A 26,125-nucleotide genomic window follows, 5' to 3' on the forward strand; every position below is an offset into this window, starting at 1 on the left:
CTAAATAGGTTTTTATTTGTCTGTTCAAGTGTCTGTAAAAACCAAAAATGCACGCAAAGAACTGTATTAAAGCTTGGCCTATTAGAGACATTTTTCCCGTGCCTATCTTTGGACCCACTGACCACTGGAGCAATGAGCGCAATCTTTGTGAGATTTGGGTGCGACTTTGAAAATGTATAAGAAGTTACCAATGTTAGCAAGTTTTATGTGATGAGGGGGAGGCCAGACAACTCGTGTAATCTAAAAGAATGTAACCAATTCCCGAACCAATTTGGATAGTAGCCCTCCAAAATTAGACCAAAATTAGGCCGTGTGGTAACTGGTGTGGCTGTAACTGCAGGATGTGGTTGAGAGGGTCCAGAAAGTCTCAAAGAGGAAGACCAGCAGTGCGAAAGGGTCAACCCAAGGTTTGGTGGGGCTGGCAGTCCATGTGATTTTCACACTTGCAGAACGGCCCAGTCTCGTTTACCACTTTGTCATGAGTCTGTGAATCTAAAATGTCCTAACGTGAAACATCTACATTTGGGCTACGAGCTTGTGTAAATGGCACTAGCAGTGGCAGTGTGCTCTACTATTATTAAGTAAGGGTACGGTTCTTCACGACCCCGCCACTACCACCAAATGCCACCTGTCAGCCAAAAGCTGACGATGCCATGATGCCAACGTACCCAATGAATAGCCCGGCCCCCAACACTCTAGGCATCTGCCCGACGAAGCCACCAACTGCGCAACCCAGCTTTTGCCCGAACAAGCCCCTATTGACCCAACACAGGCAACTATTGCTCCAAGTCAGCCAACCACTGTCCCAAAAAGGTCAGGAGCCTCTCGGACCTAGCCCATTACCAACCCAGCTCATTTATTGCCTCTAACTTAGACAATAACTACATCATCCCAGCGAGCTACTGCCCCCAAAACATTAGTACTCTTCCTGGGTTGCTGTTTCTCCCCTCTAGTCTTTCTGAATCCAGTTGACACTAGCCCATTTCAAAATTATGTGTGAGGCCCCTTGCCTAAAGCTGGGAAACCCTGTTGATCTGGGTTAGTTAGTTTAAGGTTTTCAAATGCACAAGGGCAGAGGGGAAAATGGTAAATGTTTTTTATGGGGGGGGGGGGAAACGCACTTCAGTTGGTGCAGTTTTCTATCCTAAGAGCAGATATCTCATCACACAATTGATGCATAATATTCCTAATGAGAGGAATTAATGCATTGACTTCAGTTCAGTGTGGTGGTGCATATATTAGAATAGAGAATGCATTTCCTAATGCACATTGCAATTAATGATTTATCTGGTTTCATCATTAAGGTTGCATAACACGGACCACAACCATTAACTTCATTAATGTCCAACCAGATTTGCTGGCTCACACCAAAGAGCTGAAAACATGCCTGATTATTGAACCTCTTTGGGAGAGTTATTTCCTTTGTCAGAAAATGTATGATTAAAGAAAAAAAAAACCTTTAGTTTGTGAACATGGTTGCCTCAAGAAACATATATATCATCGGCACAAAGCAAACTCTGGCGCAACTAGAGTCGAGTGGTTGGTGGTGGTGATGGTTCCCTGGTACAGAAATGGAATCCGATAATATCCGAAAGAGATCACAGGGAGCCATGCCACCGTGCTGCTGCTCAAGTTTGCTGTGCTGTGACTGTAATGTACTGTATATGTATGTTTGCATTCCACAAGAGGGCAATGATTGCATTGTAATCATTGATGTACTTTGAATCTTTGTTTCTTTTAATAAAGTATGTGTTTTTAGGCTATTTGCCTTTTACACTGTGTGTAATAGTTTACATGAAGCTGTTTACTTGTCCTTTTGCTGAAAGTGGTCTAGGGAAACCAAAGCGGCATTTGGTGTAGTATTTGCCTTTGTTTTTATATCTGCATCGACAATATTTGCTGCATTTATGTCTTTGGAAGTGTACAATTTGTGTATATAGCTCACTGTGTGCTTTCTTAAAGGATAGTTCCGGGACTTTTTTTTATTGTCCCTACGGTTCGGCCATGTGTTTTTAAGCATAAATCGGTAGATCGTAGAAAACTTTCCTATGGACCTTACCCGACTTTTCGTCCATTAACGCACTCGAAATCAGCTGCCATTTTGTGATAATCCTATCATTTCCCCCCATCGACCTGGCTCACCTGCGTTTGCGGCACTAAATCATATCCCCCGCCCCTGAAACAGACTTTATCAAAACATTCATATTCCCCGCCTCTATCCGTGACGTGACTGTGCTGCGTAGGCAAACGCGCCCAGGCGTCTTCTACGCGACTCCACACAGAACCCGGAACCAACACAGATCAGCTCACAACACAGCGCGCCACAATTCGGAATATGAAACTGTACTTTTAAATCAAACCGCAAGATTGTAAATTTGGTAAAGTACATTTATTTGACATCAAATGTTTAGAGAATATTCAGCGATTTGCATTTTTCTTTGCTCTCGATCCAAAATAGTTCGTCTTGAGGCAAGTGATGTTCGTGTGCAGTACACAGGGTGTTGGTTTACGATAAAATAAGCTCTTCGGTCGCACTGATAATCGCATGGCTGTTCCAACAACGAGGCACTAGGCCACCACAACGGTATGTATGTTGCATCTAGCCGTTAGTACCGCGTAAGGGCATACTTGTACTTGGCGATCGTCCCATAAAATGGTCAGGGTGGTAACGTTGTTCACGCGGAGAAGCAACTGGCGGTTGTAAAAGCCATCCGCCGGTGTCTGGTACTCGTGACACATACAATAATGAAGGATGTACCTGTTTTAAAAACATAAAAAATGAAATTAGTCTCACCATCAGATCTTTATTAAAATTATTCATTTTATATATTAGGTCGGGAAATTATTTCATAGCTAGGACAGTGCAACTGGGTATTATACGTCATTTCCAGTAACCCACCCCCTCTCCTTCGCCTTTTTCAGAGCCGCCTGAGCGCCAGTGGACCACTTCGTCACTGATATGATATAATATGGCATTTGCAACGCGCCTATACACAAGTGTTGCAAGGCGTGGCGAGGCAGAGAGGGGGGGGGGAACAAGGAGAAGACAGACAACGATCCTACTAGGCCAGGTGTCATTCAGATCGCGCAAGTGCAGGGGTAGGGGGAAGGTAAAAGTGCAAGGGGAAGGGGAGGGGGGAAGTGGAGTACAAGGTAAGTAGCATAAAATAATAAATACATAGGGCCAGCTGGTGGCGAGTGCAAGGTAAGTGCAGAACAAGTGCTGGGAAGGGGGGGCTGTAGGATACTGAGACAGTCCCCCAGTGCAGGGGTTGACAGGGAGGCAGTGCAGGCGGAGAGTGGAAGGGCCCAGGACCGAGGTCGCAGACAGTGGACCAGTTGTAGCAGGGGAGAGGGAGAGAGAAAGCAGAAGCAAAGAGGAAGGTTTTGAGGTGCTTCCGTAAAAGGAGATGGTTCTCCTCAAGATAGTGCGCGGTACAAAACAATATGCCACATAGAACGAACAAGTACAACTTAACCCGTCTTTAAAGCTACTGTATAGTAATTAAATTGCGGTATAAACTCATCTAAAGAGTTACTTACATTATATTTGCATTTTCCATTGTGTCTGTGCGTAGCGCAGCCCCGAAATACCACTCCTTCTATGCCGACGTTATTTCTTCTAATGAACGAACATTAAATGGCTTTCGTTTCTGAAATTATATTCATTATCGTTTCTTACGTTATTGCACCACACCCCCAAAAAGAAGTCTTTCGGGATGGTCCCGGCCTGTCAAGGTCAAATAACAATAGAACCTTATACTGAGTCGTGGGCCATTCCGGCACCCGAGCAAAAAATCAAAGCAGCTGACCTTCACTTTGAACGAGCACACATTCCTAGTTAGCTACATTCAGTGTAAGGCCATCTCACAGGACTTGAAATTTACACTCCATCTTTGCATTTTGTCTGCGTGCATTTGCAGCCCCAGAGAACCATAAATACGGAGACATTCTATATTTTTTGAAAAATGATTTATATTACTGTTTGGTTTAATTTAATGCGCAAATGAACAAGGTTGGATAGACACATTGCATGTACACTGAGCAATCACTTTTATTTACACATTACATAGATACACATATTCAATGGGCCTGTGACATGAGGAGACTCCAGAGCAAAGTCACAGGTGACACCCGGGTCGTTCGCACAACTGCACGGTGAAGGGAGGGGCAAGGGTGGAGAGACACATTGCATGTACACTGAGCAATCACTTTTATTTACACATTACATAGATACACATATTCAATGGGCCTGCAACATGAGGAGACTCGAGAGAACAGACAATCAAATTACAATCATTTAAACCGTGATGTGTATTTCTCAACGAGCTCTGCTTTAGGTGGACATGGAACAGAGGCAATGTTGGGTGGCAATGCAGTTGTCCCCTGCACAGGTTCGTTCACAACTCCATGTATGTGCCTATCTAGGACATCAACAATAAGTCTCTCAATAAATTCATATTGCATATCCTCAAACACTGGTTTGATCACCCATTGTTTACTTCTTTTAGTGAAAGCCTTATTGTAGCGAAGCGTCCCTAAAGTTCCGGTCGTCCTACTTTGTTGACGGCCAACATTATGGTTATGTGCCAAGACCGCTAGAAGAGTCCGATTTATCATGCCCTCCATGCCAAAATGCAATCGTTTTGGCCTGTACTTTAGGCACATATTGTGGAACACCTCCAAATCTCCTGTGTGGCAGAATTCCGTGAGTCCCCTCAAATCTCTTGTTATAGTTTTAGCAAATACAATCTTTTCAATGGCTTTGTGAGTGGGTGATGAAGGAATCAACCGCTTCTTCTTCCGTGCCTCCTCTGTGGACAAATGGCCATGTTCACAATTGTGGAAATGTTGGTTTGTGGTCCAGCGGTGAACGTTGCTACAGTGTAGCATTACTGACCGCCATTTTTCCAGTAGAATTTCCAACGACCCTCCACATGTTTTTGAGCTCCACCAAAGATGGTTGCTGATTGACTTGGCCACTGTGAAATACCTTGCATATCTTTTTTTTTACCTGCAGCCGACATTTTTTTATTGATTGTTTTTGCAAGATGCCATACGTCAAATTGGTGATTTATATTTTTGTACTCTTCTCTCATTGTCTTGGCAATTGAAACGTGTCTGTCCGTGGCTATCAGGTCGATCACCATTCCCCGCGATTGTAGTTCTTGCAATGATGCTACAAAGCCAACTTTCTCCATGGCCACTGAGGATGTACTTTGTGACACCTGCACGACCACCGAACTCACAATTTTCTTACTTTCCATGTCCTGAAAGTGGTAGGTGCAGTACTTGGCTGAAAATCCTGGGCTGTCGCACTGTCCATCACCGGCTAGCCTGAACCGTTTGCCCGCGAATGTACTATCAATAGACATTTTTTCCATTCTCCAAGCTTCGCTAATGGCTGGAAATAGATAATCGGTTTGGTATTTGTAGAACTGAGTTTTCGCAATCAAATGGATTCCCACAAACTGAAAGAAATACTCTAACTTTTTAAAACTTGAACCACTAAAAAGTGCGGCCGCTGCACAAAGTAGATTGCCTGCTGGCAGTTGCCCCAGCATGGGTTGTGCAGACCATGAGAAAGGATGATATTTTGTACAGGTGGCTTGTATTTTAAGGTTAGTGCCTCGAATTGCACGAGTCACATTAATCAATGGCTCCCCACATACTTCCCCACCAACCGAATGCCCACATTTCATCCTAATAATAATATCAATCAAACAACTATCGAATACAATGAATTTGGCCTCTTTCCTTATACTGTCACTCTGCATCCCAGCTGGTTCGGCCTGTAACGTTGAGGACATGTCACTCACATGAAAGGTAGAATCTCTGATATCGTCTTCCGCTATGTTCAGTGATATTGATGGTGTTTCATTGTCGTCCACTTCCTTCTCTTCCATTGCAACATCTGTTCCTTCTCCGGCGATGGGTGAATAAAACAATTTCTTCAACTTTCTCACGGTCTTAGTTTTTGCGGGTGTGGATTCTGTGAATTGATCTCCGACTGCATCCGAACTACCAGGAGGACATTCACTATCAATGGCTGGTGTTGGTATAGCTCCGTTGTCAATCACTTCATATTCTTCCCATTGGCACGATGCATCTCCAGTCTCAAGTCCCTGCCAAAAGGTTTGACAAGCAACATCTCTCGTTCGCTTCACTGTCTGTGTAGATCTAGTTCGTACACCCACTCGCAACTAGAGGACAGATTGGAAAAGGGATGTTCAGTTTAAACACAACTTACAGTATTGAACTATTAACAGAGAAAAACAACATAATATAGTGACCAGGACACTAACCTTCTTTTGCTTTCTTTTCTTTGAAACTTTCTTGCCTCGACCTTCAACATCAGGACGCTGTTGCTCCGACTCGTGTGTGCATGTCTCCACTTCCTCTTGCGCTGCAACGACTATATTTTCATGATAAGCACATCCATCACGCACTGACGCTCCATCGACTCCCTGAAACATAGAACTTTCATTAGTATGTATAATAATATTGAAAACACAAAATGTACTTGGGGACCAATACCCACGTACATCTCAATAGCAAAACACGAATGAACGCTTTGTGTAGAACATTCAAACGACAATTATTCACGCATTGTTGATCTAGTTAGATGGAACTGTCAAGATTCATACCTCGGGCTCCGCATAGACTTCCATTGATGATATTATTGAAGATGACGCTTCAGCAACTCCCTGAAACACAGTAATTGCATTAGTATGGTTTTCTATTTTGTTAAAAAGAACATAAATTTTGTGCAGGGGTCAACGGCTCATCTAAATAGACCTGCACAAATGATCAGTTGTCTAAAATAAATAATGGATATCTAAATATGATTCGATTTGCTCGATCGTTGGAAGTGTCACCACCCAGAGATCTGCATCAACTACTAGGGGTGATGTTCTTGTAGAAGAAGCTCCGTCATCTCCCTGAAACATAGTACTTGCGTTAATAAAGAAGGAAGTATAGCGGATGTAATCACGTCATATGATCTCGCTTGATCGAACTGTCAGTATCCATACCTAGAAATGCATAAGAACATCAAGGGACCCGTAACTGCATGCTCCCCCTTCTTCTTGGACTAATGCTCCATCGACTCCCTGAAACATAGGACTTTCATTAGTAATGAACACAATATTGAAAAAAGAAGACACATAGGAGGGCGACGACAGAAGGACATATCAAAGGCTAAAAACGAAAGAAACATTGTGTGTAACAATCACGCTACAAGAATGCAAGATCTGATGATCTCCATCGATGGAACTGTCCGGAAACGTACCTCGAGCATCTGAGTGACATCAACGGTTGTCGTCAATGCGTTGGACTCCTCAGCATCTCCCTGAAAGACAGTACTTGCATTATTTTGGATAACAATAATTATAACTGAAAACAAAGACTAGAGGACGAGTACTAGGGTGTACCATTAGGTAAAATAATTACACGATAAATTAAAACTATTGATTTACATGCCTAAAACAAGTCAGTGGCAGAATAGCTAAGTAAGATTACCCGATAGGCGCTTGAAGTGGCTGATGACTGCAATAACGACACGGATGGAGAATCTTCCGCCTTCATATTGAGTGGATACATAAATGGGGAAATTATTGTTAGCTAATGCTACACACTACCGCAAGGCCGCGAGCTAAATCCGTAAACTTGACTCACCAGTGGAGGGATGTGGACGAATAGAGTGGGAATAGCGGTTGAGAGCAATTTCCGCGTCGCTCGCGGTGTGTTCTTCTTTATTAGCAATGATGTGGAGTACATGTCTGAGCTAAAGTGCCTGCTGCAGATGGGGTATCGATCACCCCTCTTGTCCGCAAAGACTTCTAGGACTCTACTTTCAAGCTCAGACGGTGGATATCCGCAATATCGGACCCATTCTCTTATCTGATCTATTGTCTTAGGGAAAACATGCATTATAGTACCTTCAGATTTTTTATGGGTCTTCGAAGGGCAACCGCCAATGGAACAGGCAGGCATTGTGGAAAGTTCTGAAAAGTAAAGATCAACAATTCTCTATGAATACCAATGTGTTAAAAAATTAAATGACACATAAAAGGTTCAATGCAAGGTTCGTTTTGGTTCTTGGAACTATACACGTTATTCACATGCGGATAAGTATTTGAATAACTTTAAAAAAATAGAAAAATAATTTGACTAAACTCAGAACATGTGACTAGTTCCTTGCATGTACTGTCTTGAACGAAAAGAAAACATGGATGCAATTTGATGACTACTAGCAAATAGATATAAATTAAAAAATTGGACGCAAAATGATTATGGTACATGGCCTTACCTTGACGAACAAACAGTTAGATGCAGGGATCAGAGTAGTTTCTTGTCGTAGAACAGGGAGCAGTTCACAGGTTGCAAACTGACGAGTTTGCTCGAAGTGGTCACGGAAGTTCACAGAGACGAAGAGCAGATAACCAGCACCTTCACGGGTTGACTAGCAAAGCGCAAAGAAGTTCTCATTAGAAATATGAAGTGGGTTATAAAGAATTCGAAACAGGGGTGTGTTTGTGAATGAATGACGTGTATATGTCGTGGCATTATGCGGTTTGCAGGGGGGCGTCCAGCGTGAGGGGGGATGCTTGGCAGGAGACACGGGGTCTGGAGGTAGACATGGGAACAACAACCCATGCTCTATAGACCACTTTGAAGTGTACATGGTCTTTGGCACCTCTTGGCCTTTATCGCTCCCTGACAGCTCCACTTGCCAGCGCAAGTACCCCGGTGCGAACTGCCTTTGATAGGGCGGGGGGTGGATTGGGGCGGTGGTCGTGCAGACAAGACACAGGAAGACTCGTGAATGGAGACACACTTATGTGGATTGCAGGGGGGCGTCCAGCGTGAGGGGGGATGCTTGGCAGGAGACACGGGGTCTGGAGGTAGACATGGGAACAACAACCCATGCTCTATAGACCACTTTGAAGTGTACATGGTCTTTGGCACCTCTTGGCCTTTATCGCTCCCTGACAGCTCCACTTGCCAGCGCAAGTACCCCGGTGCAAACTGCCTTTGATAGGGCGGGGGGTGGATTGGGGCGGTGGTCGTGCAGACAAGACTTGTTTGCCGCAGGGCCTCACCAAGGAGAGGCCATCTAACTGCATGTAAGAGGCAGGCTGCAGGATCTAGTACATGGAAGGCAGGGGGGTGAGTTTATAAATACCTCACCCTCCCAGGAGAATATATGGGTGCAGTTCACCCTGGAGACCCTGGATGCCTTGGCAGTTAGTCAGCAGCAGGCTGGCCTGTGGTGGCAAGGCGGCACAGGCCAGAGGGGGTCATCTCTGTACCCGGTGCCCAAAAGGATGATTTATTATGATCAACCATATTGATTATTTACCTATAACCATGTTTTGTATCAATAAAATCCAACGGCCTTTTATTGCCAACGCTTGAACAAAGTGGTGTGGTAAGTATTTTTGGGGGAGGAGGCAAGGCTGAGAGACTTGATGCCATCCCGCAAAATAACATATGTATGTCTGCTGCATATGGGTTCAATGGTATTGTGTATTGAAGGTGGGCGGCCAGCGTGAGGGAGGATGCTGGCCGGAGACATGTGGTGTGACAAGACAAGGCACAGGAAGACTATTCAATGGAGACACACTAGATTCATTTAAAAAATCAAAACAACCATTGTTAAAATATATGTTGGGTTTTATTTTAGATCTTAATTTCAATTGAACATAAATAATAAACATTACACATTGTAAAGTTCCGGTTGCAGCACATCCAGGGAAAATCCGCGGTATTGTCCACTGTCGCTGGGGAAATGTTGTCTAATGGCAAGTACCGCACAGGCAGGTATTACTCTCCGAACGCGGTGTCCGAGCCTCCCGTGAAGCCACCAAGTGAAGCAACGATAGGCCACCAGCCTGTACCACCTGTGAAAAAGAAAGATGCAAACTGTATTAAAATGACAAAACTTTCTTATCAATGTCGATTCAGGTAAAAAATGTCATTCTGCTTTGAAAAAAATTCTATCTAGAAAATGCACAATATGGAACCAATTTACATGCGTTCGAATGATATGTAGATGTAATTTTATATGTGGGAGACGACCATGAAATAGTAGTGGCATCACTGACATCACAACCAGAGTATACTTACTCGTTACTCGGATTACGCGGACGAACAGTGCCGCGAAGTTCGTGCATAAGCACCATCATCATCCTCAACACGGTCCGTCAGAGGCAGGCTTCCCTGAACTCTGGCAGCTCGGTGATGCATTGCGGACTTGGCTCGCCTTCCGAAATGTAGGCCAAGCACCCGGAATTTTCACGGCAGCAGCAGTTCTCCTCCTCAGTTGGCATTAGCTCGCACCGATTGCACGTGCACCAGGTGGAGACGCCGTCCATGCGACATGGTCCAGGCTCTTCATCCGTTGACTGGTCCTCCCAACTGCCGTCCGAATCCCCATCGTTTTCGCGTGCTTGCCTTTCCAGTAGTTCCTCCTCGGTGTACTCGGGCTCGTACATATACGGCATTATTGTAGCCATTGTGTGGTAAAGAAAGTAAAATAATTTACAGAGATGGTACAGGTGTTCACAAGGCCTAGAAGCGGCGAAGGTAGCTGACCAGAGCACAGAAACGAGTCACAGAATACTCAAAGTAACACAGAGAGAGTAATGGAATCGAAAATCTGCTGCTGTGTGTTGTGAAACGGTGTGTTTATACTTATTGAGGAAAGAGGCGTCCTGCCATTTCCATGGCGACACTTCATTAGCTGAGGCGCAGCGATTGTTGACACGAAACGTGCTTTGGCGTTGGGAAATGGGCGGTACGCGTCTGCTGATGTCAGGCTCAGGGGCGGGGGATTTGATTTAGTGCCGCAAACGCAGGTGAGCCAGGTCGATGGGGGGAAATGATAGGATTATCACAAAATGGCGGCTGATTTCGAGTGCGTTAATGGACGAAAAGTCGGGTAAGGTCCATAGGAAAGTTTTCTACGATCTACCGATTTATGCTTAAAAACACATGGCCGAACCGTAGGGACAATAAAAAAAAAGTCCCGGAACTATCCTTTAAGGGATGTCGCAGTTTACATATTTGTGAATGAACTGTAAAACAGTGGGATCACTGTCATGACCAAATTTAGAAGCATCTTTTATCCACAAAAACATGTGGATGTGTGGTGCTCCTCTGGATTGATATTCTTTTCTCCAAAAGAAGTGTATTTCTCAGAGGGGAGGAATTGTTTTATTACAGATGAAGTGCAGCATGACAATAAATCGGTGGTGAAAGCATCTTGATATATTTACAGAGTCAAGAGAGCAGAGTTCTCCTGGAGTTTCTATGTCTATCCCTTCTTTCTTTTGGTTTGCTATGCGTAGGAAGTCGTGCAAGTCCTCCCATGCATATTTTGCACAACTCAAAGTGACAAACCATGTGGGTGGGCCAAGGTTCCATAGCATACACTGTACACCATCGTGGCATCGAAACCAGTATTCTTTTGTACCATGCATGTTTGCCCAGAGATTTGTGATACTTGACTGCAAAACTTCATCTTTGTCTTTTATCTTTTGAAGTAGTTGGGTAGCAGACATGTTTAAAAAATTGGAACCTGTTTTCAATTTGTGTGCGACTCCGTAACATAGAGTTGCTGGTTCACTTTCAAACAGGAGGTGGAATATGTATTCAACGTTTTGTCTGAATCTGGGGTCTTCAGAATACATTCGTAAAGAGCGGTATTCTGATGCTGTTATTTGTGTGCATCTTTCATCATACCTTCACCCCTTTCCAGTAGGAAAGAGTAGAGGAAAGGCTTCTGCTTCTACACTTTTTTCCTTTATGCTGTTATGCTGATTGGAGATCTTTTTTGGCTTGCCGCATTTGATATGTTTCTAGTGCATCTTCTACGGTGTCTTTGGAGTGCAGTGGGTGAATTGTATACTGGTGTAAAATATTGGATGCCGTAATAGGACCTACAAGTTCAAATTGGCCAGTTGCTGAGGAATCCTGAATAATTTCGGTGGCTTCCCTTAGGCTTTGTTCAATGTTTATTTCTTTGTAGTACTCATTGTTTCTTTAAGATATTGTAGGGCTTCTCTAACTTTGTTTAAGTTTACTAGTTGTTGCCAAATTTTTATGTCTTTCGTTGGTACACCATTCAGTAGGATAATCAATGATTGATCTATTGGCCGTTACACTCCTAGCGTGTCTACATTTTCTTTAAGCTCTAATGGCAAACAAACTACTTTGCCATGTATGCCTTTCAGTAATTCAGAAGGAGGCAACTTGGCTGTTTAGTTTGAAGGCGTATTATAGTGTGGAATGGGTGTACTGTTTGGATTATAATGCTCGCATACAAATTAAGCTGTTGGAGAGGTTTTGGAAGTTGGAATATTTCCAAGTTATTAGTGTTAGCCCGTGAAGGCATTTGGTTATTATCAAGCTTTGTATTGCAGTATGTGGAAACTATTAAGGGGTTAGTAATTTTGTATTTGTTTTCTGCTATAAGATAGTGAGTTAATTGGAACAATTGGGATTCCTCACTGTCTTCTATTTTGTATGTTATATCTACAGTTTTGGTGCTCTTTCTATAAAAAGTTCTGCGACAACACACACATTCTTGGTTTGGTACATCAGCAGATGTGCTTTTAAACTTTGCTATTTCTTTTTTGTACGTGTGTATTAGAAGGTTGGCATTTGTAAGGTTTTTGCTACTCTTCTCGAAAGTTACTGGATTCTCTGAGTGATCATCACTTGCAAAAAAATTTCCAGTTCTAAAGCAAGACTTTTCCTGCATAGTACAGTCTCTGGACAAGATTCCGTACAGTGGAATGGTGTGTCGCTAACATTTTGATGTGGAAAGTTCTTTTGCAAGCAGTCCCGTGTAATTGAGCACTGGACAGGAGGCCATGGTTTGCAACGTTTTTATTCTTATTTTCTCTTTTACATTCACATAGTGATTGAGGAATTGCCGTAAGGATTTGAAGGATTGTTTCCTTATGTTACACATTGAGGTGCAGGGTCATTTGTAGATGGGACAGATTGGTTTGGTGGAATGGAGAGTTGATTGTAAGTTTGTTGGGGACATTCTCTCAATGAAGGTTTCTTCTGTCATAATGGTGTCGTCTACCAGTTAATACCCTCGGCCATTGCTTTGTATGGCAATTGGGTTTTTTCTGCTCGTTTGTAAGCCTCTTCATTGAAATATGGTTCTGTGCTGGTTTTGCAAATCCACTCGCCTGCACAGAAGTTTGCAAAGGTATCTATGTTGACATTGTGCATGTTGCTAAGTACTTTTTGTAGTTTACTGATTAATTTTATTAGTGGTTTCATTCTGGTTAAAATTAATATAAACAATTTTCTTTTGAGGAGCATTGCATTCCAGGATTAGTCTTCTGTGGTAATTTTTACGGGTTGAGCGTGATTTCTCTGCTGTTTTTATAAGATTCTAAAGTACTCTACGGTGGAACATTTTTTGTAAAATTATTTTTGGGAATGCTTAACTGTGGCTACGTTGGTAGATGCAGTGAGAGCGTGTTACGCTCACCTGGTATCCACAGGGACGCCACCCAGCCCTGGTTGGATGATTTGCACTCACGAACCCTCTCCCGGTCCCTTGGTAAGGCCTCTGGTTAATGATGGGTCTTAATATTGTAAAAGGTGGATTCTCCGTCGTACCAGCGACGCATATATTTCACAACCGGAAACACTGGCACTCCATAAATGTTCAGGTTGTATGTGAAGCCAAGGGCATTATTACTTCTGTCTATGCAAACTATCCTGGCTCCACCCAGGAAAGTTATATAGTCAGAATGCCACCCCTAAACCGGGCCCTGGAAACTGGGAGGCATGGCAACACATGGCTCATTGGTGAATATAAATGTCCCTGCACATGCATGCATTTTAGAGACGGACAAGTAGACACCAATGACAAACATTCTCACCTCTCCTCTACCCTCTGAGCACCTACATGATGACGCCAATACAGAACCCCGCCACACCTGCCCAGGTAAGTTACAACACTGCCCATATTGCAACTCGGGGCATAGTGGAGCGCCCATTCGGAGTGCTCAAGTCACGTTTCTGCTCCCTTGACCACTTTGGTGGTGAGTTGCTATATGCACCACCAGTAGTGTGCAGGATCATAGTGGCAGCATGTGTCCTGCACAATGTTGCAACACAGCGTGGCTTCCCAGTGGACATTGTGGTGGCACTTCATCCACACCCACAGACCCGCCGCTTGCGTATGGCTAGGCAAAGGGGATGTGGCGAGACAGCTTGTACCCAGCTTTTGGCTACTTTTTTCACCTAAAGTCCACCCCCTGTGGAGTGCACACACACCTGCCACATTCCAGGTGACATTCAATGATGACAAAGGGCCAATCAACTGTGCCCACCACCACCCTGAGAATGTGTACTTGGAAGTGCTACATTGTGTGCATCCCTTAGAACTAAAACACATTTCATATTATGTTTCCAAAATAAACACATTGACGAGGGAGTATGCCACTACCACCATGCTAAACTATCCATCAAATCACCTCCATGTCACCTAAACCATCTCATATGTCATGTAAAATGATTTTCAGACTGTGGTATAGTATATAATGTCAAAGGAGATACATAAATGGCCGATACATAAGGCAAGTATCTTAAAGCGCTCAATTATGGATGGAACAAGGGGAAAAATAACAATAGTTCAGAGCCCTTCATTTTCTAGACCCATAATAGTCTGTACAGGTCGATTAAGTGCGTAGAATACTATTAACAGTGGATGTAACAGTGAATCTGTTGGACGATGATGGTACCATTTTGACCAAATGCCTTAATGTGCCATCATGCAGGGAGTGAGGACAGAGTTGAACAGACAGATGATCTACAGCCATGCTGCAATCAGAACAAGTGGGTGCACAGACGTTTACAGGGGAGTGGCAAGTGGAGGGTGGGAACTAGTTTGGGGGTGGCACAAGTGCATCCAGGGTGTGTAGGTGGGAGTAAGTGCACAGAGATGCAACTCACTAGGGCCATTCCACAATTGCAGTGAGGATGAGGCTAGTGCAGGTCCCGGAGGCAAGTGTGCCAAACACTGCCGGGTGTGCCATTGACCTGTGAGACCCTGAGGTACATCAGGCTGCCAGTCATCGAGCTTCATGGAGAAAATGAGGGAGAGGGGGATATAGCAGAGGGATACTTTAGCAGGGAAGAGGGAGAGAGGAGGAAGAGTATAAGTAAACACCTGAGAACTTGCATGAAGTTAATGAGATGTGACTCCATACGGAGTGCGGCAGGGAGGCCCTTGCTGAGGATAAATATCTTCCTCCCAATCTCTTCTTTGAAAACTGGCTCACTTTTATTTATTTATTCGCATTTGTTGAGTGCACAGGCAGCCCAGAGGGCATTGTGGCGCTTGTTACAGATATGAAAGTGACTTGTTGTACATACAGTGAAGTCATTACTTAGTTGCAAGAGAAGAGTAGTAGCTCCAGGAGAGGAGGAGAAAAGAGTAAACGACACAAAGGAAGAGGAATTAGTTGAACAAGGTGGTTTTCAATTTTTTTCGGAAGGCAGTGAGAGAGGTTTCAGCTCTGAGGGAAACTTATTCCACCTGCTCTAGCTTGTTTGATGCGTGGGACCCTAAGTTGGTTGGTGTGGCATTGCCTAGTTGGTCTGGTGGCGTGAGATCTGGCTAGCGTATCAGACAGGTATGAGGGTGCAGACAGGTTGATACATTTGTGTGCGGTGATAAGTATTTTGAATGTAATGCGCTCTTTGACAGATAGCCAGTGTGCTGCCTTTCTGGCTTGCGCAATGTGGTCCCTTTTTGTTATATTGAGAGCTGCTCTTAGTGCATTATTCTGTGTTGTTTGGAGTTTATTGAGATTGGAGTTGGAGGTGCCAGCCAATAGCGCATTACAATAATCTAGTTTGGCTCCTATGGTGGCTCTGGCAATAGAAAGGCAGTTATCTTTGGTTAGGAAAGGTTTGATGGCATTAATGAGCTTAGTGCTCAGGGCGGAGGCAGAAACAATGGAGTTGACTTGCTTGTCCATGGAGAGTGAAGCGTCAATGTGGACTCCTAATGTTTTAACAGATGGTAGAACTGGGATGACACAATTGTCTATGCAGAAGTTGGTGTAGAGTGGGTCGAGGTTCGTGAGAGTGGATTTTTGACCAAGGATGAGAATTTCGGTCTTATCTCCGTTAAGACATAGGCCGTTCGTGGCCATCCATGCTTGGATGGTGGCGTATATATTCTGGAGGGTGGCTGCGTCTTGATGGTAGAGTCCTGTAAGCGGGAGGAGCACTTGGGTATCGTTAGCGTAGTTGGTGTATGTGATCCCAAGTGCGTCCAATTTGTCGAAGAGAGGTTTGGTAAAAAGATTATAGAGGGTAGGAGCCGTACATGAGCCCTGAGGGACTCCATACCTGATGGTGGTAGGCTCTGCGTTAGCTATGTTGGAAACACTTTCATTACTCTTCCTTCGAGGAAGGAGGTGATCCAGTTTGTGGCTTGTTCGGAAAAATGTGCGGCCTGAGTGAGATGGTTCGTGAGGATGGCATGATCGACTAAATCAAATGCCGCCGAGAGGTCTAGGAGGAGCAGAAGGGCTGGCTTGCCTTTATCTAGTATTAGGGTAATTTGGTTCTTCAGATCTAGTAAAGCGGTTTCAGTGCCATGACCTTTGCGGAATCCGGACTGCCTTTTACCTAAGACAGAGTTGTTTTCCAGGTAGGACTGTATCTGCATGTGTGCAGCTTTATCTAAGATTTTTAGAAGAAAAGGAACCGTTGTAATGGGCCGGTAGTTGTTAGGTTGGGCAGGGTCCAGAGTTGGTTTCTTTAGGAGCCGACATATCCACGCCTCTTTAAGGCTGTCAGGGACTTTGCCCATCTTGAATGAGGCGTTAATGAATGCTGTGATGATCGGTATGAGGGGTGCCGCACACTCTTTAATGATGTTGGGGGGGGGGGCATATATTGCCTTTGCATTGTGATGGTTTGAGCTGTTTGAGGATGTGGAGAGCATCTGATTCGGTGATTGGAGAGAAATTAAATTTGGAGGTGTGCTTATCTTTAGAGGTATTGACGGAGAGGGTCTTTTGGGGGTGCAGAGCCTTGAAGTGTTCTGCTATTTTGTTTTGAAGAAGGTCTATTTTATTTAACATCGCTGTTTCGATGCTATTGCACCAGGCTTCATCCTTAACAATCTCAACTGTACAGATTGGGGGGACGGTGAGCTCTTTAAAGATGGTGAAAAGCTCTTTTGAGTGGGAGTTGGCTTCCGTGATGCGTTTATTGTAGGTTTCTGACTTTGCCTTAAATATGGCACTTTTGTATTTCTTAGAGATACAAAGAAAGTCTACTTTGGTGGCATCACAGGGATTGGCCTGCCATGTTTTGAAGGCTTGGCGCTTGCATTGGCGTAGATTTAATAAGTCCTCCGTGAACCATGAGTTGGAGTGAAACGATTTTTTTTATTTTTTTGCTTTCAAGAGGAGCTGCGGCGTCGATGGCGTGGATGAGGGTGTCTTTGAAGATCTCTGCTAGAATGTTGGGGTCAGAGGAGAAAGGAGGTGCCAGGCAGGGGTTGTTGAGAAAGGGACGTATATTGTCTGCTGTAAGTTTTTTGGCCCTTCTGGCTAGCTTGGCCGGAGCGGGTATATATGGGGATGCTGAATTGAAGGCAGTTTATTATCAGACCATGGAAGGGCTGTGTTGGAGTTGAGGGTGGAGCCACAATTGTGATCTGCCACCCAATCTAAGATACGGCCTTTATTATGGGTCGGGGCAGTAACTATCTGTGTGAATCCTAGATCTGTGAGGTTTCTGGGGAGAGTGGTAGCTGCTTTGTCAATTTTATCATTGTATCCAAGGTTTAGGTCTCCTAGTAGCAGTGTTTTGGAAGTTTGTTTGATATTGTTTCCAAGGAGATGGTTGACTATGCCTGTGAAGTTATTGACAGGGCCTGGGGGGTCTATATATGACATGAATGTTTACTGTGTCTTTAGGGGAGAGGGTAAGTTTGGCTGAGAGGATGTCAGTGGTGTCTTCTTAAGGCTAGGGTGTCTTAGTGCGACCCCACCTCCCGTTTTAGCTAATCTGTCCTGTTTTAAGACCGAGTAACCTGGCGGTACAGCTAGGCTGATAGTAGGACCAGAGGCAGAATGCAACCATGTTTCTGTTATGGCTAACATATCTAAGTCTTGGCTGGTAATAATATCATTGACTTCTAAAGCGTGGGCGTTGAGTGAGCGAACATTTAATAGAGCACATTTGAGGTGTTGGAGCCTTTTTTGATTGAGGTGACTTGAGGTCGATAATTGGCATGATCTTTTTGGTATTGTGAGTAGGCTTTTTGGTCAGGTGATGTCTGGGAGGAGCGAGCGTCAGAGCCTTTTTTTGGCGCTTGTGGGTAATAGTGTATGGCGGGCGGCAGGTCTTAGCGTGAGTGCGTGAACCTAGGCGTGAGTTCTTAAGTGTTACCTGCATGGGTGTGGAGATGAATGAACTTGAAGAAGGTTGGAGGTACATGAGGGGAGGGCTTGGGAGGGAGAGTATTTAGGTATGAATCTTTCCAGATAGGTAGGTCGCAGGCACCACAAACACTTGTGGACAATGCAGAGTTACTTAAATTGCCACTTGCAGCCACGGGTAGCCAGTGGAGGGATTTCCGTGCCAGACAGATGCGCTCCTTGATCTTGAGGCCAAGGTTAAGTCTTGTGGTTTTGTCATGGTCTAGTCATACGTGGGTGGATTAAAAGCTGGGGGTTGATAAAGAGCCTGTTAAAGTAGTCGAGCCTTGAGATAACAAGGGGTTTGGAAACAGTGACATGCTGGGGGAAAGTGAGAAAAGGCACAGGACCACTGAGGAGGTGTAGCTGATAGTTGCAATCTCGAGAGATATCTGAAATGTGACATGAGAAGGAGATGGTGGAGTTGAAGATGACACAAAGATTAGTATCCTTGTATGTGGGTGCGGCTGCAGGGCCAAGGGAGTTTGGCCAGAGTGTAAGTGGTAAAGCTGGAACAGGGTTCCCAGTGCACACTATCTCTGTCCTGCTGGCGTTAAGGCACAGGGTGTTAGCAGCACACCATGACTGAATCGTGGAAAGATAGTCAGATATGAGTGATGAAGAGGAGGTGGATGAGGGTAGCCTGAAAGAAAGTCTGGTGTCAACACATTACACTGTATGGTAGAGGTGAAAGCCTAATCATATGTGCCAAGGCAGCCATGTACACGTATAAGAACAAGGGGGAGAGCACAATATCCACTGTAGTTGTCCCCTTCTGCAGTGGTGGATCTGAATAACTAAGAGACAGGTGAAATTTGTGATAGTATATAACGATCAATATAAAAGTAGATCATACCTGTCCCCTCTGCATGCAGTTACCATTCAAATTGCCTTCCAAGCAATAGCCATCATTACCTGATGTAAGGATCTGCAGACAAAGAAACACAAGAAACATTGGTCATGTACCACGTACATGAAAAGAAAGAATAGAAAAGCCACATGCACCCCTCATTGACATCCAACACATGCAAACCACAAGTCCCAATACTGCCATCAACATGTGTTCCTGCACACATGCACACTGCATGCAATCCAAACTGACAATACACACGCGCACTCACAATTTTCACACAATGCCTGTCCCCATCCATGACATGCAGCAAATGTGCATGCAACACATCCACAATCATTACACGTTGTCACATACACAATGCAAGCTTCACTACACATGGCGCATGAAACTGTGAAGACAGCACATATGGCAAAAATGTAACCAAAACAAAACATAGGACACCCTCAGAACAATACCAATGTCTGGATAAAGCAGACCATCACCTGTGTATTATTGGGCTATTGCATGCCACACAGTCATGGAAGCACATTACTAACTAACACATGTGTTGTGCGTTGCTCAGGCATACATCCAATATCCTATATATGTTTGCAAGGGCACACTGGACTACAGGTTGGGGGCAGGTGAATCTAGACAGTCATTCACTAACACAGATAAATCAGACAATCAATACCTCCAAATAAATCATGACAATCACTGGAAGGGGAAACAAGGCCACAATGCCTTGTCAGTGTTTACAACGTGCAAGTGTACAGGTGATGTTGTTAAGGCAAAAGGTTGGGATGAGTGCACGGAGAAGATCTTGTGCAGAAAAGGCAAGAACATTATATACTAATGGAAGTGATTAGTCACGTCTGGATGCTGATCGTGAGCAAGTATACCATATATACAGTACTTCACGTGATGCATGTGGGGGGTCAGGGCACCAAGAACACATAAGGCACATGGACATGGTGCATGCTACTGGATCAATACTACGGAATAGAGTGGGAGATGGAAGTGGAGAAGAGAAAGGATTACATGATCAATGTGACTTTTAGGAGTACTTGCTCAATGTGCAGGGGGAGAGTGAGCCTACTACACAGAAGGCATCAGGCATAGCAAATGGACCCACCACCATCCATTCCAATAACTAAGTGCTTCACACACAGGGAGTAGTTGCCTGAGGAATGCATGAGTGGTAGTTTATCATCAGGAAGCATTGAAGACGGTACCGGGACCCAGACACCCCTGTGGATGATATACCGGTATTACAATGTAATAAGTGCAGAGTCTGTGAGCATCAGAAGCATTCATATTTCAGGAGAGACGTTGGCCCTGTCCCTGAGTCAAATGACGAGTCACTCATACATGATCTGGGTAAGCTGCAGGGTATAACAAGGAACGCTCATGAGTTGGATGTTGCAGTAGTGTAGCATGGAGAGTACCACAGCACGTTTGCCATTGTAACCACGTAGGAAGGACAGAGTTAATGCCAGAAGTAGGATGTAGTGTATCCAATTTGGACATGCAATTTTGTAAATGGCGCACAAGCCAAGGTCATTTGGAGTGCGCCAGTCCAGGATGGCTGTGAGGCAGACATGGTGAATAAGGCTGCAAGTGTGTCTCTAGGAACACTGCTGAAGAATAGTCTGTCCTCATAGCACATGCATCAGTTGGACAATGGTTCAAATATGCATAGCATCAGGCAAATGTTCATGTCACAGATGCATGGAAAAGGAATGGACACCTGCATGATGCCACAGGTTTGGAATGACCTAAGCAAGTCCACTGTCCGTTCATGGAGCATCAGCATGAGGATTGAATGCATCACTTTGTGAAACGCATATGAGACATCAAAGATGATGAGGACTGCAGGCCATTATGAATTGAGAGATGCTACCATTCATTAATGTGACCCCTGTAGAGCAGTGTCTGTTGCTCCGGACAGTTGCAATCCACACTGGTGCCCATGTACATACTCAAGAATGCCCTCCTGGGCGTACGTTTGTGTGTGGACCAACTTGGCAGGCAGTTTCTCCCAGAAGTTGTATAAAGCTATTCCCCAGTATGTTGGTGGTCAGGAAGGCTGTGCATATGTCGTAGTAAGGACAAGTGAGTACCTGATGGTGGATGGAAACAAAACACAAGGAAAGGAGAGTTTGCATAGGTCACCAAGAGCATTTGACAGAGAAGAGATGTTGGCAATGATGGTTCGGTAGGAGCAGCTGTACACCAATAGGGATGACACCTTCATGGACTCCTCAACTCTGTTGATTACTTCATGGGAGACATGAGTGAGTGCGGAGAATGAATAATGATGATGGTGAGTATCAGGGGGTCCATAGGTGCGGAAGGTTGTGTTTGAAGAGCCGGTCACAAGTTGGTTCAGTCGGCCATGTGTATTTGCAAGACATATGTGCTGCAAGCACATTACAAAGGTACTGTGAAGGAGTTCTTTCAGAACATACAGTGGATGTCTTGACACTCATTGAGCCACTCACCTCTTGCACCTCAGCCGGAACCATGCTTGATGGCACAAAGTACTTCTGCACACTGATGTAGCCACAATGGAAGGCATAAGCAGACAACACAAAGCAAAAAGATAAATTGATCAACGATTAATTCATGCAAAGACTACATTAACCACCAGACCATGGTCAATGCAGACTTCATTGTCACCGCATAGCAATGGTCTAATGCTGCATCTGTTCCAATGCAGCACCACCATGCACCCAGACGAGTTGCACTAGAAGCTGCATACACCATGGTGATGAATGAAATAAAAACCAATAACAACACTACACCTGATGTATTGTTAGACCAAATATACCACGTAACATCAGACAGAGCAAAATGTTTGTGGCGTCACAATGCTGTAGCACACCCTAATAGTTGATCCATAATTTGGATATGCCAAATGTGACAAACAGCCCTAATCCCACATACCCTGCTAGGGATCTGATGTGTCACTCATTAGACATGATACAAGTTGAATGTGGCACACCTTAGACCAAACATCTGCACCTGACACAGTACACAAACTGTTGACCATGCTACACACTCCCAAACAACCATGAAAGCTCACCACACAGATAGAAAGCACAAATATCAGAATCAGTGAACCGTGGCCCCAGCAATGCATCTGCTGAACATGATCATAGCCAGCATTAGAACCAACGTCCGTGTGAATCATGCCCCCCTCAAGCAATAGTGTTTGAGCACAAGGTAAGTCAATCCAAAGTGAACACACAGAGTGCCCCACTCCCATGCAAACACCACAGAAGTGTCAGAAAATGCCATGTACTTACCTGTCCATGGAACTCGCCTGCCTAGCATACAATGCATACCATCGGGAGAAACTTCACCTAAATTGAATACAATGCAGAGTAACAGCACAAACAACATGCACATACATGTCATCACATGTTTAGTTAAAGAAAATATGCATACTACACACAGTGCAGGAGCAACACAGGGTGCCACAGGGTGAATGGAAATCAATAGTGATTAGTCCAGGAGTACAGTGTACCACAACTGAGAGAGGGAGAGAGTGTGACACTGAGTGAATACCAAGGAAATGCCAGATCAAGGAGCACACTGCCTGGTCTTCAGATGTACAATGACATGCTGTACAGCACGGTAGGTGCACCCATAGAGGAATACACATAGGTAGTATTCCTCTATGGGTGCACCTACTGTGCTGTACACAGTAACATGAGCACCACTTAAATTACCATACTGGAATGTCAGCATGCAAAGGACATATGACAACCAAGACATTCCGCAAACATGCTTACCAATGAGGCATGCTCAACATACAAGACAGTGCTAAAGCTTACCCGCTGACTGTGCCGGAATGGTGTAAATCCCACATCACCTTCACCAGGAACAGTGTTTCCTAATCTGGCACAGTAGAGGGCATGGGGAGCATAGACTTGAAATGGTGCAGGGTGTCTCTCCCGGGACAGCAGTCACTACCACATCACGTATTACTGGAACAACGTGGGAGAACACATTAAACCAGCCATTGTGAAGTACCGGTGACACAGAACACATGAGCAACGGAACACCAAACCTATAATTACCTGCACATGCCATCCTGTGCACCACCATGCAAACATGCTAGTTGAGTGCACTAGGCATTCCCGGAATGTACACCACAGCACACGTGTAGTCCTTGAGGAATTAATGGCACACCTCAAGGGAAATCAAGAAAAAAAAGACAACCAGGAAAGGGCAAAACAAAACATGAAATGCCAACATCTGGGCAGGGGTGTGTAAAAAAAAGGGAAAAAAAAAGAAACAACAATAAAAAGGTCCATCCGGGGGGCAGCCACAAGGGGGGAGGGGCAGGGTGCACATCAACTCCCACATGGGTGGGTGTTGGAAAAAACATTCTCTCCATGGGCTCATGGACTGCATGGCTATCTTGGATTGGGAGGCATGTTGTCTCTGCTGTGGCCACCTTCCCGATTAGAATCAGAAGGTCGTAGTGGTAAGGGAGGTCGACCACATAGTGCCCTGGCCTGGTCCTCACTGGCAGCGTCCAGCCGGGACACAGATGAATGCATCTGCAACATGAAGCCTCGGAGGTCCTCATGCAACACCTCATGGGATTATCGGATTTCCTCTGAGATGGTCTGCCTCAGTAGTTGCATCTCCTGTTGGTACTGTGTGCTGCGAGCTGCCTCTCGCACTTCAATTGAAGCTCTGAGGGCCAACAACTCTTGCCTCAGGGCCTTCCCTGTGTGCCCGACCCTCTGCAAGCAGGGAGGCCTGCAGAGACCTCAGATCGGCCCGTCGACTCCTGCTGTTGGCCTCCATGTGCAGCCTGTGTGAACGGCATGTGGACCACAATGCCTGCAGCTCGTGCGCTACCTGTGTTTCAGGTGATATTGGCCACCCTAACCAGCCAACATCTCACAGGCAGCACCCTGTTGTTGTGCAACACTATACATCAACTGCTCCTACACTGTCTCCCCAGTCGGCACACGTCCACCACGTGTGCGGGGCCCATGCCTGCCTGACCCAAGGGAGCATGGCCCTTGCTGTGATGCCACTGTCTGTGGCTGCAGGACTGCATCCCTCCCTTGGACACCTGGCCCAGGACCAGAAACCAATACTGTGGAGTGTGACCTTGCAGCCGTAACACCACAGATGGACGTGACACCACTGACTGTCCCTGTGAGGGCACCTGACCCCCTGCAGACTTATTTATTTTTAATTTGTATCAGCTGAATTGAATCAACCTTTCAAATATCAATTACATAAAAATAGATTTATACATATCAATTTCAAAATCATATATATATTAATATCCTTTACATTACAATTATCTTATATTCTGCACAACCACTAAAACCGTGGGAGAACAAAGAACTACATAATCATATCCCCAATGTATAAGAAAATCAACACAGAAAGGTAATATTACTAAAAGAAAAGAAAAAAAACATCAAAATTAATTCACCAAATATGGAACCGCACAAATAATCATATTTTTCTTGTTATTCCCTGTGCAATGTCGGTTTTAGTTTTCAGTAGTCTCCAACTTTAAACATTGCAAAAAGTTGACAGTTGCGATTTGTAAGGGTAGATTACAAGCATTCAAAATGAATGACCAACACAGTTCCTGACCTATAAGACACAAATATTTACAATGCCTTGTGTAATGTATGTCACGCAAAGCTCGTAGGGCACAGCATTCAGACATGATGTGCTCTAGAGTTTCACAAATGTCTCCCATCAAACAAAAGCGGCAGAAATTGTCATTTGCGGCTATTTGTTTCCGCTTCGCTTGCACATTCCTGGTGTTCCCTAAATTGAAACGTAGCCTTAGAATGCCATTACGAATTTTATGAGAGGGGCAGAGAATCAAATAGGATGGCAAAGTTCGTGATTTTTTTGTGTGGAAATCGGGATAGCTCTGTATTATGATACGAAAGACATAGATTTCTAGTAGTTATCCAATCAAGATCAAACAATTTTGATTTAGCCTTATCAGAATTCTGAATTAATAGATCTAATGACACATCTGCCGCCTTTAATGCATGGGAGACCTTTGTGAGCCATTGTTTAATGGCTGGTTGGCTGGTGGTAAATATATAATCTGTTAAGGTTTTCAATATAACATTCAAAGTAGTTGAAATCAAACATTTCCTAAAAAATGCACACAAACGCCATTGATATATGTAATGGATAGAGATCAAACCCAGTTCGTACCTTATCTAGGCAGCTGGTACGCAATTTGGTAGGTGTAGAATACGCCGCCAGTATTTTGCCTCCCATTTATCAAATGGAAAGTTTAGGTTGGCATTTAGTGTTTCAAGGCAGTACAAAAGAGCTGGAATTGCTTTCATATTCCATAACAACAATGCAGGCTTTATGGAAAATTTTCCATATTTAAACATTATTATTTTAGCTTGAGAGACAAAGGATGTAAGTTTTGTCTCTATTTGTGCTATATGGGCTTTTGCATTGTACTGGCCCTCAAAAACTATTCCCAGATAAGTATACTGGGGTACCATTTGTAATGGGGGATTGATCAAATGTCCATACATACGATAGTGGGCCTTGACGCTTAGGTGAGTAAACAACAATTTGGGTTTTGCTTAAGTTGATTTTCAACTCATTATCTTGAGTATAGATGTAAAACGCCTCCAGTAAGCGCTGCAGACCTAGTTGAGTTTTAGATATAAGCACTAGGTCGTCTGCATACATAAGTGATTGGATGGATTGGTTATTAAGCTTTGGAGAATCTGACATTACATTTATCAAAACAGATCGAACATCATGGATAAAATAG

Source organism: Ambystoma mexicanum, chromosome 1p, assembly GCF_040938575.1.
Source record: "Ambystoma mexicanum isolate Mex_15411 chromosome 1p, UKY_AmexF1_1, whole genome shotgun sequence".
NCBI lineage: Eukaryota > Metazoa > Chordata > Amphibia > Caudata > Ambystomatidae > Ambystoma > Ambystoma mexicanum.